Source organism: Mesoplodon mirus (genome assembly GCF_964341445.2).
Source record: "Mesoplodon mirus genome assembly, chromosome: 19".
NCBI lineage: Eukaryota > Metazoa > Chordata > Mammalia > Artiodactyla > Ziphiidae > Mesoplodon > Mesoplodon mirus.
This window is the reverse complement of record NC_138995.1, coordinates 6,414,939-6,435,037: the sequence shown is the minus strand read 5'-3', so window position 1 is coordinate 6,435,037 and position 20,099 is coordinate 6,414,939.

Here is a 20,099-nt window from a genome sequence, read left to right as displayed (position 1 = left end):
AAATTTAATCCATGTGGGTCTTGCTTTTAAGTTTTGCTAGGTAGAACCATAGCAGCCTTTAATCTAGGATTATTTTTTTTCCTACTACTCAGGCGGGACCCTTCTTAGTAATCTAACCAATGTCCCATGCATTATGAGATTTTCATTTGGGCTGTTGGGAGAAGCCGCTAATACAGAGTATTGTTCTAATCCTTTTGGGTGTTTCTCTCCTTGCACTTGGGGAAGTTTCCTCACTCATGTGTTGATTGGTTCTCTAGGTCGACCCTATGCAGCTGAGTTCTCTCTCTGTGCATCCTTTTCTCTGGCACTGGGCTCTGAGAACTTTAGCTGCCTTGGCTTTCATGGACTTTCAGCTCCATCTCCCCTACCTGCATTGAAACCTGGAAACTTTCTCCAGGCAGTAGGCTAAGGCAGGCAGTGGGCTAATCTCTCAGGGAATCATTGTCTTTTCCCCTGATATCCAATAGCTTAAGAATCATTGTTATATATACTTTGTTCACTTTAAAAAGTTTTTTCAGGCAGAATGGTAACTCTGTTCCATGTTACTCTATCTTGGCCGGAAACAGAAATCAAACAAGGACACTTTTGAGAGTAAAAGGGAGCTCTACTAATAATTATATTTGGTAAAGGCATGAACTGTACTGACTCAGACAAACTGGAGTGTAGGGCTACTCTGAATATTAAGGGCTTTACTTGAATTGGTTTAATTAGTCTAAATAATAACTCTATAAATCAGGTAGTATTAGCTATCTTCAGTCATACAAGAGATAAGTGAGGTAGGTAGAGGTTAACTAGTCTGAGATTTCACAGGCAGGTTGTAAGTGGTAGAGCAGAGATTTGAATTCAGGAACACTGATCCTGAGCTCAGGCTTAATGGAACTGCTCACCATGGCCACTAACCCCTCTCCTGTTAAAACACACCTTGATGGGCTTAGAATTAGGTGATGTTGCCCACAAGACTGTTTCCAGTAGAGCCTGCATCAGCTCTGGGCACTGGGAGGCCTCTGAGGGCCAGCTCCCTTCTTGTCTCCTTCTCTGTGGATTTCATGGACAGTCTAGACTCTGTTCCTTCCCCCTCCTCCATCCACTGTGGTCAATTTCTCCTACCAGTTAACTTTAGGACTGGGAGTCAGGTCAGCCTGGAGTCCCTACACTTCTGTTCTCTTATCTCAAAACTGGCATCTCCTGCTATATCCTGATGAAATCGTAGTAGAATGGGTCCTGGTTCTGTCCTTGGGATGCTAGGCCACCTGAGCCCATTGGCTCCCTGGCCTGCCAGTTTTGCCGCACTCATCTTCTCTACCAATCCTTCTCTTGCCCTTCCACCCCACATGCATCATGCATATTATGACACCAGTTGTGTGTCATAGACAGAATTGCCATCTTTATCTGGAGAGAAGAAGTCACCTTGGTGTTGAAAGAGGTCATGAAACCAAACTCCCCATCTACCTGCAATCCTGTCTTTTCTATCAGTCCACCAGTGGTGGCGAAAAAGCCATACAAAGCAGGCAGATTTAAAGTAGCACACTGATTACACGCACTTAAGCACTTTTCCTTCCAGTTTCTTCCTCCCTCCCTTCCATCATGTTAACTCCCCTCCCTGACCATCATTCTCTCTGGAGGCAACCCAAAGTGGTCTCTTCTTTGTTCCCCTATCTCTAGTCAGCCAAGGATATGCCTTTGTTCCCTTATCTTGTCTTGTTCAGGAATGTTATCTATGTGGAGGCCTAATTTGTTTCATCACCTCCTTCATCTCCCCAGGACCTTCTTTCCACTGCTTTCTTACCAAGGTTAACTCTAGTCCCCTCTCTCAGGAATTTGCTTCTTATCTATGTAGCAGGGATGCATTTTATTCCACAACACCATGGGGCAAGAAATGTCACATTCTTTTAGTTATCCAAATCATGTTTAATCTGTAATAGCTGAAAATTCAATCTTTGTCTTTACCTGAGCTTCTTCCACTCCAAGCCTTTCCCCTGTAGGGTCATACAAAGGCTCAGGATGTCCTTGCAGGACAGCGTTTTCAGGGAAAGGTCCATTTGTCTCTGGCCTACACAGGTTACGACTTCCAGACTCTTTGTCCCAGCCCTGATGTTACCTGAAGGCAAAATTCCTAGGCTTCTGTTCCAAGTTTGGTTGGCACTGTGGTTCTCAGGGCTAAAGCTCTAACTGTTAATTACCACTCCAGCCACTGACAACTACCAGGCATGGACCAGCCTTTGTAGAAACCCTGAAGGACTTTGTCATTGTCATCTTGTTGGATAAATATTCACCTGTCCTCAATTCAAGTTACTTGTAAAGGTTCAAACAACTTTTCTTCTCTCAGTGTGGTATAACCCACCATAACATCCCTCAGAGAGGCAAAGCTTTTGGAAAAAAATTGCTAGGAAAGACATTATCTTCCCTGCCTGGCAAGCCTCCTTTTGTCTCTGGCCCACAAAAACACACCCAAGACAGAGTTATACAAAGACACAGTTACCTTTCTGAGCTTGCAAAGAGAAACCTAACCTGCAGTAGGGAGAACAAAACACACATTTATATCTTAATACCCTGGTTTCTGCCACTTATTAGCTCTGTGACCTTGGGCAGGTCATATTTCCTTCATCTATAAAGACTTCTGCCTTCTCACTTCTTAGGGTTGTTTTTAAGGATTAAGTGAGTTAATAGAGGTAAAAATGCTTAGAACAGTCCTATAAAGTGTTAGCTATTTTTATTATCAGCTAATTATGCTGTTTGTGACCTTTTCTCTATGCTGTTCATTTTATACAGTGCCGTTGAATCGTAGGTGGAGTTACTAGAGTCAGCACTTAAGGTGAATACCTTACATGGCCAAAATTACCTCCAAATTCCTTTGGAGACTAACCGTCTTATTTCTTGATAAGTCCAACCCAGACAGTTTTTCTGCCGGCATTAAATTTGATTGTGTTGTCTTGGATTGAGCTCTGGATAAAGGTGTTACTTACAGATTTATACCTCTCCTTACACAGTCAGTTTGGAGCAGATATTTTTTCAGTGAAAAACTGCAAGATCATCCACACTGCTTAATTTTTCCCCTCTCTGTGTTGAGTGCAAATTGTTGAATTCATATAAGTTAAGTGTGAATAAGCTCTAACTCCAAGATTGCCTGGAGTCCATCCCATCCTAAGCATAGCCAGATAAGAAACTGAAGTCCCTTTCTATTTCAGGGGGTTTCATGATACCATTGGCCAGATAGGGCAAAGAATGAAAAGTTCAAAGAATCCCCCTTTGCTACCCTCATGATGCTCCCAAAGCCAGAGCATCTTGCTCTTCAATTAGAATATGATAGTAACCAAAGAACTTCACTGAAGTCTCATCTTTCCCTTGTCACAGTCCTTGGTGAAGTCTATGAGTGCTTTACACTGGGCATTGAGGGTGTGTATTTAGGCATCTATATGGGATGTTCATCCCTGATAGAGGGTATACAGCATTATTCAATTGTAGTCATTGTTTGGCATCACCTGTAGTTTCTGTTCATATCAAGAGAGACTCCTCTTCTAAAAGAAATGATGCAGGCAGATTAACCACATATATTTGAATGTGGGAAAAATAAAAACTGAGAAAACAATACAGTGGACCAGGAACCCAGAGATTTTGTTTTTTTCCTGCCCCTGTCACTAATCAACTCTATGGTCTCAGGTGAGTCCTTTCCCCTCTCAGAGGTTCAGTTTTCTCATCTGTAAGATGAGGGGGTTGTATGCAATCATTTCCCAGTTCTACTGTCCTATATCTGTGATTCCACTTAATCAGTGTAAACTCTTCCTTGAAAACTTCCTATTATAAAAATGACTTTGGGGAATGGGCCAGAGATGTCAACTGTTTCTTGGGAAAAGTCACCTGGTGTAGGCAGTTTAGTAATTTCAGTTTCCTTTGGGGAAGCACTTCTGCTCTAATTTGTATTCATCTTCCTCGTTTGGGGATGAATTCACCATCTAAGCTCCAAGGGTCATTCCATTCCCCTTGCCACAATGATTGGTTCAAGCATAAGCATGTGACCCACTATGGTCCAATCAGAGACACTCCTGGGACTTTTGATGAAACGGTTGGAAAAAAAGACACTCTCTTTTCTCTGGCACTGGTAAACAGGTAAACCTAGAGTTGGTGATGGCCATCTTTGATGGAACATGGAGGGAGCATGCAGGAAAATGAGGTTGACAGAGGTATACACAAATATAGAGACAGACAGACAGACAGAACCACACAGAAAGAGATAGTGTCCTGCTGGCCTGTTGAGTCCCTTGATCCTGGCCTTTACCCCTAGACTTCACAGTTACAAGAGCCACTAAATACCCCTTTTGTTTACATTGTATTAACTTAGGATTCTGTTATTTGCAACTGTATGGTGCTTGACTAACATGCTCAAGGTTTCCATTGCAACGTTGGACAGAAGAATTTGCTCACCTCCGGATGACATGGACTGAGGCTTGGGAGTGAGAGAAGGAGGTGTGATTTCTAATAGCAGAGGTTATATGAAGATGGAAAGAACCCATGATGTGCCAAGCACTATGCTACGCTTTTCATGTATTTTTTTCCATTTAATACCATAACCCTATGAAGACTGTGCTATTTTTATTATTCACATTTTGCAGAGGAGGAAACTGGGGAACAGACAGATTAAGGACTTGTCTGAGGTCACACAACAGGTGGCAGAGCTGAAGGTTAAAACCAGACGCTTGATCTCTGGAGCTTGAGCTCTTAACTGTTGAACTAAAATTTTCTGGGTGATTTTTCTTTCCTAATTCTCTGCCTAACTTACCACATAGCTGTGGTGGAGTCACAGTGTGAGTCTAGGTTGGCTGGACTTCGATGCGTGAATGAGTGAGCTGTAGGAGAAGAGTAGGTGGAGGAGATGTCTAAGTGAATGGATGATATGGTTAAAAATAGAAGCATGGAAGGTAATTACTCCCCATGCTCCACCCCTCCATACCCAGGTAGTTATATTTTAATATTCTAAAAATCAAGAAAGAAAAAATTATCCAAAGAAATTAATTTTTTAAATAGAAACATTTTTTGCCACTTTGACAAAATTGTGATCTATTGTTTTAAACTGTTAAATAATTTAGCAATAAATTTTGAGATGAAAATGTATTACATATAGCCACATCAACATTTTATGAAGCACATTGCAATTATTAGTTATCAATGCAATGTGTTTCAGTATATCTGTTTGTGATAGTCAAATATATCATTTTAATATTTCCTTTCACATACAAGATACATGAACTTGTACAATGTTGAGGCTCCTCTAAGAATTTCTATTACTTCTCTCTTCCTTTCGTTTTCCATTTTTTTCTTCTCTGCCTCATTTACTGTGCATTTATTTTTATATACTGTCCCCCATTTGACTGTAAAGGAAAGATACATGAAGGGAGGGCCATGCATTGCATGTGAGCTCTGTGTTTTCATGGTGCCTGGCACATAGGTGCTCAATAAAGTCTATTAAGTGAGTACATTGTATAATAATTCAGTTTATCTCAATTTATAAAAAAATCAATGTGTGAATAAATAATTTTAAATCAACCTTATTAATTGAAATTAATATCCATCCTGACAATTGCATAATTTATAAGTATACAGCTTTATGGATTATCCCAATTTAAACATACTGATGTAAACACCACTCAGATATAAAAGATAACCCATTATCAGCTTCTCAGCAGCCTCTCTACATGTCTTCTCTAGGTAACCATTATTCTGGCTTCTGCTACATAAATCAATTTTATCTGTTTTTGAAACTAATATTGAAATCATATTCATATCATGAAATCATTTCATGTCTAGCTTTTTTTTTACTCAGTATCAGGAAATTTATCTATATAAATTCATCCCCTTTCATTGTTGTATAGAATTGTATTATAATAGAATTACAATCACCATAATTTACTTAATATTTTCTATTATTGATGAACTTTGGGTTGTTTCCAGTTTTTTATGTGTGTGTGAATAATACTACTATGAACATTTTTGTACATTTTTGGGGGTGCTCATACGTATTTATTTCTGCTGGGTTTATACCTAGGATTAAAATTTTGGGGTCATTGGACATGCATATTTTCAGCTTTGGTAGATATTGCCAAAAACTTTTCATAGTAGTTATATCAAATCACATTGTCAATGCCCTGCAGCGAAAGACCACCAGGAATACACTTGTAGTCAGACAAAATTAGGCTCATTGGTTTGTTGCAACAAGGAGAATGCACACCATGGGGATTGTGACGTGTCTCAGGAAAAAATGTGTTATTAAGACTTTTTGTAAGATTTAGGATTCTGTTAGGTGATTTTAGGGAGGGTTCAAGGAATCTGGGCTTTGTGCTTGATTGGATGCTGTCAGGAAGTGGGGTTAATTCTGTAGTTGGGTTTCTCAACCATTTTTATCCAGAAAACAGGAAGAATGGAGTGAGGTTAAACTGGAATTTGTAAAGAAGCAGAGTTCCCTCATATTAGCTGATATATAAGATTTCTAGAATTCTGCTGTAATAAAGTATCACAAACTGGGTGGTTTAAAGCAATAAGAATTTATTTTCTCACAGTTCTGGGGGCGAAAAGTCCAAAATCAAGGTGGCACTTCTTGGCTTGTGGGGCATCACTCCACCCTCTGCCTCCACTGTCACACGGTGTTCTCCCTGTGTGTCTGTCTCTGTCTCTAGTCCATTTCTTATAAGGATGCCAGGCATATTGGATTAGGCCCATACTAATGACCTCTTCTTAACTTGATTATACCTGCAAAGACCCTAGTTCCAAATGAGGTCATATTCACAGGTACCAGGGAGTAGGATTTTACCATGTCTCTAGTGGGGACACAGTTCAGCCCATAACAGCCTGGATATGGGGTGTTTGGTCATTTTGTGACTCGTACAGTGTTCCTAATTTTGTCTCTGTTCCGGTATGACTACAGAGTGGTCTTGTTTTTGTCTGGTGTGACAGGAGAACGTGTTCAACAGAAGGATACCATGGGCTGGCTTCCTGTTGTCAGGGGTGGCTTTTCTCCATCTCAGTGGCCTCATCACACTTTATGTTGTCAGTCTTTTAAATTAATTTCAGTCATTTTGGTTGGTGTATATTGTTCTCTTACAGTTTCAACTTGCATTTCCTTGATGACAATGAGATTGAGCACTTTTCCACATGTTTATGGGCTACTTGGATATCCTCTTTTGTGAAGTGTTCTTTCAAGTCTACTGCCCATTTCTTTATTAGGTTGTTCCTTTACACTCTGAAAATGGGTTCATTTTTTTTGAAATAGCCTGGTCAATAAGGTAGATGATCAAAGTGGAGTAAAAATGATATGTGCTTATAAAATAATGAGCCTTATTTTCTAATATGACACAAAGTAGTCCTAAAGAAAAGTTTTAAAAAATTCCTAGAGGGTTTTAATCAATGACAATGTGTTGGGAATAACTGAGCTGCCTCTCAGTCACCTGAAAGTTTGTGTAAAGTCTGTTTGTATAAAGTTCATTTATTGTTGAATGAATGTGTTAGACATAATAATAATGTCTAACTTTTTTATACCATGTCTGGTGAGTCAGGTAATGTGCTAAGACTTGATATGTGTCAGCTGATTTAACACCAAAACAACTCAATACTGTCCCCATTTTACAAATATGGAAATGGAGTCCAAGAAGCAGTAATTAACTTTCCCAACATCACACAAGAGAAATTTAGGAGCTCTGTGTCAGGAACTTGCACCTAACTGCTATGCTGTCCTGCCTGTCTTTATGTGCTCGAGAGCTCTGCAGTGAGGAAATAGGAGCTTGGACGCTGTTCTAGTTACTATAGCTGTGCACCAGACTACCCAATCCACGTGGTGTATAAGCTCCCCTAGTTTATTATGCTCACACGTTCTGTGGAGCAGGAATCTGGACCAGGTTCAGCAGGGATGGTTCTTCTCTACTCCATGATATCTGGGGCCTTATCAGGGAAGGCTTGAAAACTGGAAGTGACTCCACATCTGGGGTCATCTGAAGGCTCACTCAAGCAGGTAGCTTGGGGTTGATGCTGCATGTTGGCATCTGTGTACACACACACACACACTCGCACACACACACATTGGTCTCTGCCCCTGGTTCCTGGCACAGAGCTCCTAGAACCCTTGTAATTTCCAAAGTGATAAGAACACTCGGAGCATCTTTTGCTCTAATGTTTGGTCTTCTAACACTGGTTCCTGACACAGAGCTCCTAAATTTCTTGAAATCTCCTGGGTGATAGAAGTGTCCTTTTTTCTAATGAGGCAATGCTTGGTAGGCTCCTGGGTTGGGGGTGGTCACCAGAAAGACCAAGCCATGATTAGAAGCTTGGAAATTTCAGCCCTACCCTGTATCCCCTAGGGAGGGGAGAAGGGCTGGAAATTGACTTAGTGATCAATCATGCCTGCATGATGAAGCCTCCATAAAAATCCAAAAGGTATTAGGGTTCGGGGAGCTTCTCAGTTGCTGAACACATGGAGGTGCTGGAATAGTGGAAGCTCTTTGCTCCTTCTCCCATACCTTGGTCTATGTATCTCTTCCATCTGGATGTTCATCTGTATCCATTATCATATCCCTTTATAATAAACCAGTAAACCCTGAGTTGTGTGAGCTACTCTAGCAAATTATGGAACCCAAGGAGGGGGTCGTGGGAAGCTTGTTTATAGCCAGTCAGTCAGAAGTACAGGTGACAAACTGGAACTTGTGATTGGCATCTGAAATATGTGTGTGTGTTGGGGGGGTGGGGCTTGAGGGGACTGAGTCTTGTGGGACTGAGCCCTTAATCTGTGGAATCTGATGCTAATTCCATGTAGACAGTGTCAGAATTGAACTGAATTGGAGGACACCTAGCTAATATCACAGAGAACTGCTTGGTGGGGAAAACCCCCCATACATTTGGTGACCAGAAGTGTCAGAGGTGAAGTGTTCTGCGTGAGTAGTGAAGGAGAAACACACATATTCCCCTACACGATGAGAATCACATACCGTTCTTTCCACCACAGTCACAGGCCCACCCAGGTTCAAGGTAAGGAGATGTAGTCTCTGTCACCCAATGGGAGGGAGGTCAAGGTCACTTAGCAAAGGGAGTGTGCGGGATAGAATGTATTGTGATGACCAAGTTTGGAAAATGCGGTCTGCCACAAATCCTAAATCTATCATATACCGTCTATGTGGTTCTGGAAATTCCTTAAGCCTCTCTTAGTTTTTATCAGCTGTAAAGTGGAGAAAAAATGCCCCCGCTGTTGACTTTATAAGTACATAAATGTGGTAAATAATATAATATTACCGACCTATAGACATTTAAGATGGTGGAGAGCTTCAAATCTGCAGATTCCATAGTTGCCCAGTTAATGCCCCTTCCCTGCTTTCCCTGCTGGGCTGTGAGCTACACAGTGTGATACTCAGAGCTGAGCATAGCTCTGGCATCTAGCAGGCCCTGAACAAATATCTGTTGAAGGTATAAGCAGATGATCCAAAACTTTTCTTGCCTTCCCACTGTGCTGACATAAGATCCAGACTCAAATGTTCTGCCCTCACCTGCTTGTCTGGCTCCTACCAACTCCTCCAGCCCAATCTGCTGTTGCCCTTCCTCTCGTTCACCTTCCTCCACCCACACTGTTCTTTCTATCCAGTCCTTTCGTACCCCCTCCCCTCTTTTTGGAGCAATTCACTTCCCTTGCTGCCTCTTCTTCCTTTTCCTCATTAACTTCTCTTCTTTGGGTCTCCTTTAAATGTTTGTTCTCCTAAAAAGCCTTCTCCTTGCCTCCCAAACTAGACTATATCTTTTGAAGCATCCATAGTTTCTTTCTTGGCAGAGCCGTTATCTTGATTGAGATCAAGTAGTTATTTGCTTGAGGTCTGTCTACCCCATTAGATTACAAGCTCATCTCCACCAAGGTATATCATCCAGGCCTAGCCCAAGGGCTGACACATGATAGGAGCTCAGCCATATTGGTTGAATGAACATGGGGACAGCTTGTACCTTTAGTTTGTCTAATACATATTTGAAGATCTAGAGCCCACCTGTTTACGTGGACCAGAGGAATGAGAACATTTCCATCAATGGTACGTTTTAATTTTGTCCATGTATCTGGTAGTGGATAGACACAGGTGTGGGTTCTACTTGACCCAGGCTCAACATTAGCTCTGTGACCTCACCTCCTGCTTCCCTCCCTTGGTCCACCCTGCTCCAGCTGCACACACTGCTCCCTTTGTCTGGAACTCTCTTTCCTTAGATTTCCTCATGGCTTGTTGTCTTTTTAATGAGGGTTTCCAATACCACATTTTAGAAGCTGCATACTCCACCCTCAAAAATCTCTGTATATTTCCCTACTTTATTTTTCTCCATACTGCTCCTCACCATTTCACGTATTACAAGTATTTGTGTACTGCCTGTCTCCTCCTCATAGAACAGGAGCTCCATGAAGATAAGAGTTTTTGTTTTGTTTCCTGCTGTATGCCTAGTGCCTAGAGCAATACCTCATATCTAGCAGCTACCCAATACCTGATAGCTAGCAGCTACCCAATGAGTAATTGGGTACTTGAATAATTGAATGAGTGAAGCAAGGAAGAAAGACATGAGTGAATGAACAGGTAGAAATAGAATCATGTTGGTCATATGTTACTGATCCAATGTGGAACTCAAGGTCTAATGAGAAGTTTATAGAAACCACTTGGAAGCTTTTGTGGAACATTAGCCAAGAGCCTGGTAAAGAGGGTAACAGGATTACATTCTGAGATTTAAGCCCTAAAAACAATGCATAATGGGTCTTAACAGTTGGAAAAGTAGAGATGGCTTCTAGGCTACAAGACATCTCAGCAATCTGGTTGAATGAATAAACATATCTAATGAAAAATGTGTTGCTCAAAAAGGATTTTAATCTGTTCACAAAAGCAGAGAGAAAGGAAAAGACAATCTTGGAGGCAATTTTTAGCAGTGGACATCAGGGAAAAGTGGCATTGCCAACCAACATGAAGAATTCTGTTCCCATTGGCAAGGGCATCCCTTGTGGAGATGGTTGAAGGAAGTAAAGTCAGTTGACTTTGGTCTATTGTCAAGGTGCATTGCCTGGATCAGATTATCTCTTGTGATGCTCCTACAAATCCAGTGCCTTTTGAATTCATTAAATTTCAAAATAAAATTGATTTGGCCCCCCTATAAGTTGGGCTCTACAAAGAGGCTGGATTAATTGGGAGAACTTTTAAAAGTTCCCATGCCAGTCATTTATCACTGCATTAATTAGTTGACATTGCAGCTTTATAACAAGTCTCATGAGCTTTAGTAATACAGTTCCACATTTGAAGAAGAAACTGATATTTCTGTGCTAGAAAAGTCAGTTTTCTGAGCCTCTAAGACTGAGGGGTCAGCCCTTGGAAGCCAGTAAATTCACCAAGGGAATGAATTTCACTTCATGAGGCCTCTTGAAACGTGAACTACTGGCCTGTTTCTTTCTTTCTTTTTTTTTTAAACATCTTTATTGGAGTATAATTGCTTTACAATGGTGTGTTAGTTTCTGCTGTATCATGGCCTGTTTCATGGCAGATGCAGTGGTTGACCCACATCTGCATTTGGGAGTCTGTTTCTTGAAGTTTCCTCAGTATGGAACATCTGATTTCCAGCTGCAGTTCCACCAGACTCCCCTGCTTGTGAGCTCATGCTCATTTAAGTGCTTTAGGTCTTAGTCTTAGGTATCATCAGGCATGTTAACACTTTTTGTAGATGTGCCTTAGGGAAGTTGTAAAATGTTTAGGCCTTAGGTCAACTACTTCCCCCAACCCAATGACCCCCAAATAATATTTTTAATTTGTCCCTTGACAACATTATATTCGGATTTCTAATTTCCTTATCAGATGCAAGGCCACAGTAAAAAAAGTCATCTGGTAGTTACAATCTAAACTGGAGACTGTGTGATTAAGCCACCATTTTTAATTAGCAGTGTCCATGGGAAATATGGCTCCTGATTCTATTCCTTTCATTTTCTCTTGAAATCAGCTCCATGCTGGGGCTTTCCTCTTACTTAGAAGCTGGGAATTTTAGGTTTTTGGTTTTGTTTCTTTACCTTCTGTTTATTTCTACATAGCAAGCTGTGGTCAAGACACTTCACTGCATGGCCAAGATAGGGGAAAGGGAGGGAGATAATCAAGTACTGTAATATTTGGGTGATAAGAACCCAGCAATGCACTCAATACACTGCATAGGGGAGGTAAAGGCCTTGTTCAGTCAACTCAATGGGAACTGAGCATCCAAAGATATATAACTACCATTGGGGGACTTTTATTTTTGTTTTTGGCTACGTTGGGTCTTCGTTGCTGTGCATGGGCTTTCTCTAGTTGCGGCAAGCGGGGACTACTCTTCGTTGCGGTGTGCGGGCTTCTCATTGCGTTGGCTTCTCTTGCTGTGGAGCATGGGCTCTAGGCGTACAGGCTTCAGTAGTTGTGGCATGTGGGCTCAGTAGTTGTGGCTCCCAAGCTCTAGAGCGCAGGCTCAGTAGTTGTGACACACGGGGTTAGTTGCTCCACAGCATGTGGGATCTTCCCGGACCAGGGCTCAAACCCATGTCCCCTGCTTTAGCAGGCAGATTCTTAGCCACTGCGCCACCAGGGAAGCCCTGGGGGACTTCTTAACACTTGACTTCATTTAAAAAGTTGTTCAGTAAGATGACTGATGCTGCCACCGTATGGAAACACATAGTTTTAAAGGCAGACGTAGGGAGGGTTAAGTTTTCCTTAATGGTCTACCTAGAAAACAGAGTTAAATGGTATATCATTTACAATGCATTCAGTTGCAAGCAACCAAATGCCTAACTAATAGTGGCTTAAATGATAAGGTAATTTAAATATATCACATAACAAGAAGTTGTTTTAGCAGCACAGTGAGGTCAGAGTTGGGGTTCAATGTCTCTAAGATTATTTATGGCCTTTACTTCACAGGGGAAATGCCTTGACACTGCTCCAAGTATTAAGCCCTCCATTCCAAGCAGAAAGTCAGGGAAACAAAAAGACTTTCTCTACCTGAGGCTCTCTCTATTGTTTTATCAGCAAAGAGAAGCTTCTCAGCAGACTTCTCATGTTTCATTGGTTAGAGCTTGGTTACATGCCTACACCTAGGCCAATTGCTGGCAAGAGGAAAGGAATTACCATGGTAGTTTAGACCAACCTGAAGCTGAGATAGGACCTGATGCCTTCCGTGAGATGAAGAGATTTCTGCTCTCTACCTCATTCATACAGGGTTTACTAGCTGGTTGGGTAGAAATAAAGATGTCGTCTACAAGTATATTTTGGTTAACTGTATAAAAGAATTTTTAAAAATTCTTAAATGTGTAGGGATAAATGTCAAAGAATTTCTTTGTGGTGAGGGTTGAGGAGAGGAGAGAGTGGGTAGGTTGGATTCTGGGATGTGCAGGTGTCCAAGTAAAAGTTCAGTATTAATTGACCTTCTCTAGGAACTCCCTGTCATGTTTCTTCCAGTTAGCCTGCATCTGGGGTATAAAATACAGGAAAATATCCGCCTCCATCAGCTATACAGCATAACTTGTCACTTGTCACAAATGACTGCCTCTTGCCAGCCCAAGTTCACCAAACTTGAACCACTCAGTAAGGTCACTGCATGTTGTTCCCTGTTATGTTGTTGAGGCGTGGACCACCAGGACACCTCATGACTCCACCCAGGCAGCATCCCATGACGAATGGGATGCTCAGGGAGTGTGAGGCCGAAATCGTTTCTGCAGTTAAACCCCAGAGCATTATTAAGTGGTGAGTGGAATTTGGCAGAAGGGAGGAGCAATCACATTTTCTATAAGAATATGAAAAAGTGGTTATTAGGTAAGCTGGAGAAAAGAGCAAAATTACATAGCTGTGAAGGAGACTCTGCCTAGAGTGACTGAAAAATAGAGACCTCACAGATAGGAGAGGGTTCCTCTGGAAGCAGAATGATGTTAGCAGTAAAGGGAGAGGATAGGAGGGGAGGCATGGGCAACTCACAAAAATTTGATTCAATTGTTTGTTCTGTGGAAGTGCTTGACAATACCTTTAAAATGAAGATGGTGTGAAGACTCACTGAGGTTCATTCTCTGAGTCTGGAGCTATTTCTAAAAGAGCTAAATAAAAATGTAGCAATTAATTGAGACACATTGTATGTAAAATTAGTGTAATGCCAGATGGAAGGAATGCATCTCTGCATTGTTTATTGAACACTGACCTTGTACTGTGAGCGCTGTACATTCATTATCCTTTTTAATTTTTACCATCCTTGTCTCAAATAGGTGCTTTTATTACCTCCATTTGACAGATCAAGAGGATTGTAGCTTAAAATTAACTCGTAAGTGAAAAGGGCAGGATGTAGACCCAAGCTGTCTGAATCCAAAATCTGCCTTCGTAACCTCTACTCTGTACTGTCAGCTGAAATTTAAAAATACTGAAGGGATAAAAAGAAATTAGAACTCAGAATAAACTGAATACTAGGGTTTGTGTGTTCCCCAGGAGTAAGATGATGTTGTAGATTTAGGAATGTGTACGTGGACTCCTTCCATTGTAACTGACAGATTCCCAGCCTAAACTGTCTCAAACAAAAAAAGAATTCATTGACTCCTGTGGTGGGCTGAATAATGGCACCCAAAGGTGTCCACATCCTAATCCCCAGAACCCATGAATATGTTACCTTAAATGGCAAAGGGGGCTTTGCAGTGTAGATTAAATTAAGGTTCTTGTGATGAGGAGATTATCTGGTGGGCCAATGTAATCACAAGGGTCTGTATAAAGGAAAGATGAAGATTTGAGTACAGAAATAGATGTGAGGATGGAAGAAAAAGGGTGGAGTAATGTGAGGAAGGGGCCACGAGTCAAGGAACTAGAACACGCAGGGAAACAGAATCTCCCCTGAAGCCTCCATAAGTAATACAGCCCTGCTAACACCTTGATTTTAGACTTCTGACCTCCAGAACTGTAAGAATAAATGTGTTAAGTCAGCAAGTTTGTGGTAATTTGATACAGCAGCCGTAGGAAACTCATACAACTCCTGTAGCTAAAGGGTCCAGGGTAGCATCAGCTTCAGGCTTGGCTGGTTCCAGGTGCTTCTGATGAACTGGCCATGAAGCTGTCCCTCTTCATACCTTAGCTCTATTTTCCTCTGTGTTGGCCTTACTCACAGGCAGACTTTCCCTGAGTCAGGGCCCATCAGTAGCTACAGGCTTCCATTTTGTCACTTTAGCAATTCTGGCAGAGCAAAGAACACCCTTTCCAAATAGTATCAGCAAAGGGTGGCCATCAGGGACCTGGCTTGTACCAGAATCTGTCACCATGATTCTGATTGGCCAGTCCTAGGTCACTGACCACATGAGGGGGACAGCAGCCCGACCTGAATCTCAGGGACTTGGGAGGTGGAGGGTGCTTCCCAAAGGAAAGTCCAGCCGGGTAAGCACACACAGTAGGTGCCTACGACAGGAATGGAGGCAGATGCACTGGGATGTGGACTCTTGCTGGCTCTAAGAAAAACCAGAGAGATGGAAATGGGGGTTTCTCTCTGACCATCAGAGACAGTTAAAAAACAGCAAATCACAGACAGCAGTTATGGCATGAGTCCAAGGACTTGTTGAGACTGATGAAGCAGGTGCGGCAAGAAGTCAAGAGACAGCTAACAAAGGGGTGTGGGGGTCCTTAGGGTTTCTGTTTCAGTGTATGGCCCTAAGGAGGAAGGACCCCCTTCTTGGTGGACCGGAGAAAGAAGTGGCTGTGCTGAGTGATCCCTTTGGACACATGTGAGGTGATGGTACCCCTGGCCCCTGGCTCCTATGTGGCTGCTGAAAAGGGGTTTTGCAGAGTAGGCTCCACACCCCAGACAAGCTCCATCTGCCCTGTTGGTCTCTGCACACTCCTGGAAACCCTGACAGACAGCTCCTGCCTCTGAAGTGACCCTCAGACTGGGGCTAAGATTGGGCAATGCTCACCTTCTAGGTGGCCACTCTTCGCCCTGGGCATTTACCTCTCAAAATGAGTGACTACAGTGTGACCACACTGTGTTGTACATTTGAAAGTTGCTGAGAGAGTAGATCTTAAGACTTGCCATCACAAGAAAAAAAAATTGTAACTATGAGGTGATGGATATTAACTAAGCTTATTGAGGTGATCACTTCACAACCTACACATATATCAAATCGTTGTGCTGTACATCTGAAACTAATACAGTGTTATATGTCAAATATATCTCAATAAAATTGGGAAAAGATGAGTGAGGAGACATGATATGCTGGCGCCGTGGCAGGTAAGCTCTGAAGCCTGTCCCTTCAGGGTCCCGTTCAGACTGCTTTTTCTCTGCATGGCTCACAGAGAGAGCCTCAGATGTGTTTCTTTTATTCCTGTGCCTGTCAGAGTGCCTCTCTTTTGGTGCTTATGGGACAGAATGGGCGCTTTAGCCCTCAGTTCTAATACTAAGTTGATTTTTCCTGATCATTAAAAAATATAAGGCAGATCATATCATCCTTTATTCAGAGCTATCTGGTGGCTTTTTACCTCTCTCAGAGTCAGGGCCAAGTCCTAACAAGCCCTGTTGGTCTTGCACCCTGGGGCCCTCTGTTAACTCTCTGGCTTCTCACCTGCTACTCTCACCCTCGCTCCTTCCCCAGCAGCCACCGCAGCCTCCTCACTTATTGATTTTATTGTCTGTCTGCCCCATATCCCCCACTATGAGGCAAAGCTCACGAGGTCAGGAATAGTTTTTTCTTTCTGTTCTGCTTACTGCTGTATCCTCGGCATTTGGAGGAATACCTGCATGTAGTGGGTACTCAGTAAGTATCAGCTGAATTGAGTTGATGCATTAACTCACACATGTGAGCATGCATTCATTTCTCCAACATTTGCTGAGTGTGTATAGAGCACCAGCCAATGAACTTGGAGCTGCACTCAGCAAGGCAAGCTCAGCGTGGTCTCTGCCCCTAACAGCGGATACCCTAATGAGGAGAGAGTGACATGTAAACCAATAATAGCAATCGAATGTGATAATTACTAAGAGGTGGTATAAACCTGTGGAGCTAAGGGAGCTTGGGGAAGGGGGCACGAACCAGGGCTGAGAGTCCTTTCTGATTCCATAGGAGTAATTCCACTGGGGAACCCAACACATAATTGCTATTTCATTGTTTATTTCCCGTTGGAACTGTCTCTAGGTGTATACACTACTTTTCTGAGCAAATGCATTTCTAAATCCAATAGGTTTCCCTGCTCCCATTGCTGAGTTCTAACTCCTGGGTTGTTTAGTTCCCAAATACTTGGGTTTGCTGGTGGAAAATTGCCATTTCCTCCCTGTGATAACCACCGTACCCCCCCCCCCCAGATGGCTTCTGCTGGGTGGCAGGGAAGCATAGCTCTTCCTACCTGAACTTGGCACTTGTTCTCCCTGCTCCAGGCTCTCCCCAAGGCTGTTGGGATGGCCACTTTCTTCCCATTGTTGAAGCCTCAATTTAAATTCCACCTCCTTGGAGAGGCAGTTCCTGAGCACCCTAACTAAAATTGTCACCTCCCCACATCAGACCTAATCATTTTCTTCATATCACTAACTACAATCTGAACACATCCTGTCTGTCTCCCTCATTAGAAGGTAAGTTCTATATGGACAGGAGCCGTTTCTGTCTTGTTTGCTGTTGTGTCCCCAATATACATACATAGGTGCTAATAGAGGAGCTCCTCAGCTACAGCATCATGGGATCTTGGTATTCATAGGATTAGAAGGAGCTGTGCTTTTTTTTTTTTCTTTTTTGCAAAATTAAAAGGTGAGACCCAGGAAAGGAAGAAGCTCAACCAAAGCCATCCCAGAAGAATTCACACCATTGTCCCACCTCAGGCTGACACACCATCTGCTGCTGTTGTTGGGAACCATAAGCTCGTGGGTCACTATTGAGATGGGTGGTACAAAGGTTATCCCTTGGGAGCCAGTGGGAGCCGCAGCTCCAGGGCTGGTCCTGGCAGAGGCTCCCAGTGGTGCCCTCTAGTGGCAGCCATGTTATATGCGCTCAGCTCTTCCACGCTCCTTGCAGGTTCATAAGGACAGAGAGAGCTTATGAGACACAGCTTTCTTCATCTACCTCCTTCTGGAGGCTTATTACAGATTCCACAGGGACCATGCTTGACAAACACCAAAACAACTATTCATTCCAGGAATGACCTTAAACAGTGTTTGACAGGCCTGTTAGAGCCCAAAACTTATTTCGATTGCTAAATAATCACTTCAGCCTTGTGGTTCCACTGCATTCCAGAATCTTATGTTATTGTTTTCAAGAGCTGCTCAAATATTTAACCCTGTGTTATTAAATTTACTTTTTTAATTGAGGTATAACCTTCATAAAATAAATTGCATATATTTAAAGTGTACAGCACAATGATTTTTTTTTTTTGGCATATGTTTACATCCAGGTAACCACAACTCTGGTCAAGATATAGACATTTCCACCACCCCAGAGGGCTGGCTTTCTTGTGCTCTCTTACAGATAATGCCCCCTAAATGGAACCACCATTTTGACTCTCATAATCTTATAGATTAGTTTTGCCTGTTCTTGCACTTTACATAAATATCATCATTCAGTGCTTTTTTTGGTATCTGGATATTTTCAGTCAATATTTTGGCTATGATATTCAGTAGCTTATTCTTTTTCATTGTTGTGCATTATTTCATGGTATGAACACATTGCAATTTATTCTTTCTGCATTTAGTACATTTAGCTTGTTTCCAGTTTTTGTCAATTATGAATAATACCACTTGGAACATCTTCATGCATGTATGTATGTTTGTGGAGTATGTATTCATTTTGGCTGTGTACATGTCCAGGAGTGGAACTGCTAAGATATTTTAGCTTTAATAAATACGACCAAACATTTCCCCAAAGTGGTCACATCCATTTACATTGCCATCTGCAGTGAGTGAGAGTTCCAGTTCCTCTGCATCGTCACCAACTCTTGATATTGTTATAGTCCTTTTAAATTTAGCCATTTCGGTACCTCACTGTGGTTGCACTTTGCATTTCCCTCATGACAAGTGATTTTGGCACATTTTCTTATGTTTATTTAACTCTGCATTCTGAACACCTATACATTTCTTGTTCAGAGCACGTACCCCCCCAAAGTTTACAGACTGCCTTTAAACTCATTGTCCTTTTTCAAGAACCTTTCTCTATGTTCCCCATGGAATGTAGGAACACGTAAGAATGTAGACTAGAAATCTTGACTCTCTTTCTCATTACCCCCTGCACACAAGAGGTCACAAAGTCCTACTGCCCCTATTTCAGAAATATCTCCTGAATGTTTGCTTCCCTTCATTCTCATTGTGATCATCCCAGTTCAATTTTATCACTTTTTAAATCCCTATTGGCAGGAGAACATTGCTCTTCATATTCCCATAGCTAAAGAGTGGGCCCCATCTATCTGAGAGTTTCCTCTTTGATTCAGCAATCACAGACAATAATAACATGGTGACTGCTCAAATTTCCAGAATGTTGAGTGTCTTTCAGGACATTCAAAGTTTCTTTATAAGTGGTATCGTATTAGTTCTTACAAGACCCCTGTGAAGTGGGTCCTCTTGTCACCCCCCCAGGTTCAGATGAGGAGACTGAACTTTAAGAAGCTTAGAGAGTTGAGTTGGGTTGGGGAATCAGAGTCGGTCTGCGGACTCCACTGCTTAGCTACTCTATTATAGTTATCAGTGGTGCTTAACTGAAAGTTACAAGCTCATATTTTGTAACATAGTTTGCTTTTCTACACACTTGTAGTTTTGAGATTTATAGTAACACATCTGGGAATGAGGTGGTTGACAGCTTCCATCTTGGCTAGAGAAACACTCTTTTGCACTTGGAAATATTGTGGTATCCAGGCCAATATTCAGGTTTGAGCCTCTCCAGAGCCAGCTAATTTCCCGTGGAGGAAAACCATTGGTGAAAGCTGTGAATCACAGGGGGGCCCGCATCAAGCAGCATGGGTGGGTCCTGGCAGACCACCTTCATTAAAAGAAACGTGACTCCTCCTGCAGGCACTGCTGATATAAAGCTCTAGTGCTCTCTCACAAATGAAAATGACCTTCATTGTATAACCAGGGGGTGGGTCTTTCTGGAGCCAGCAGTCTCAGGGAAGGTGCAGCAGAATTGGTCA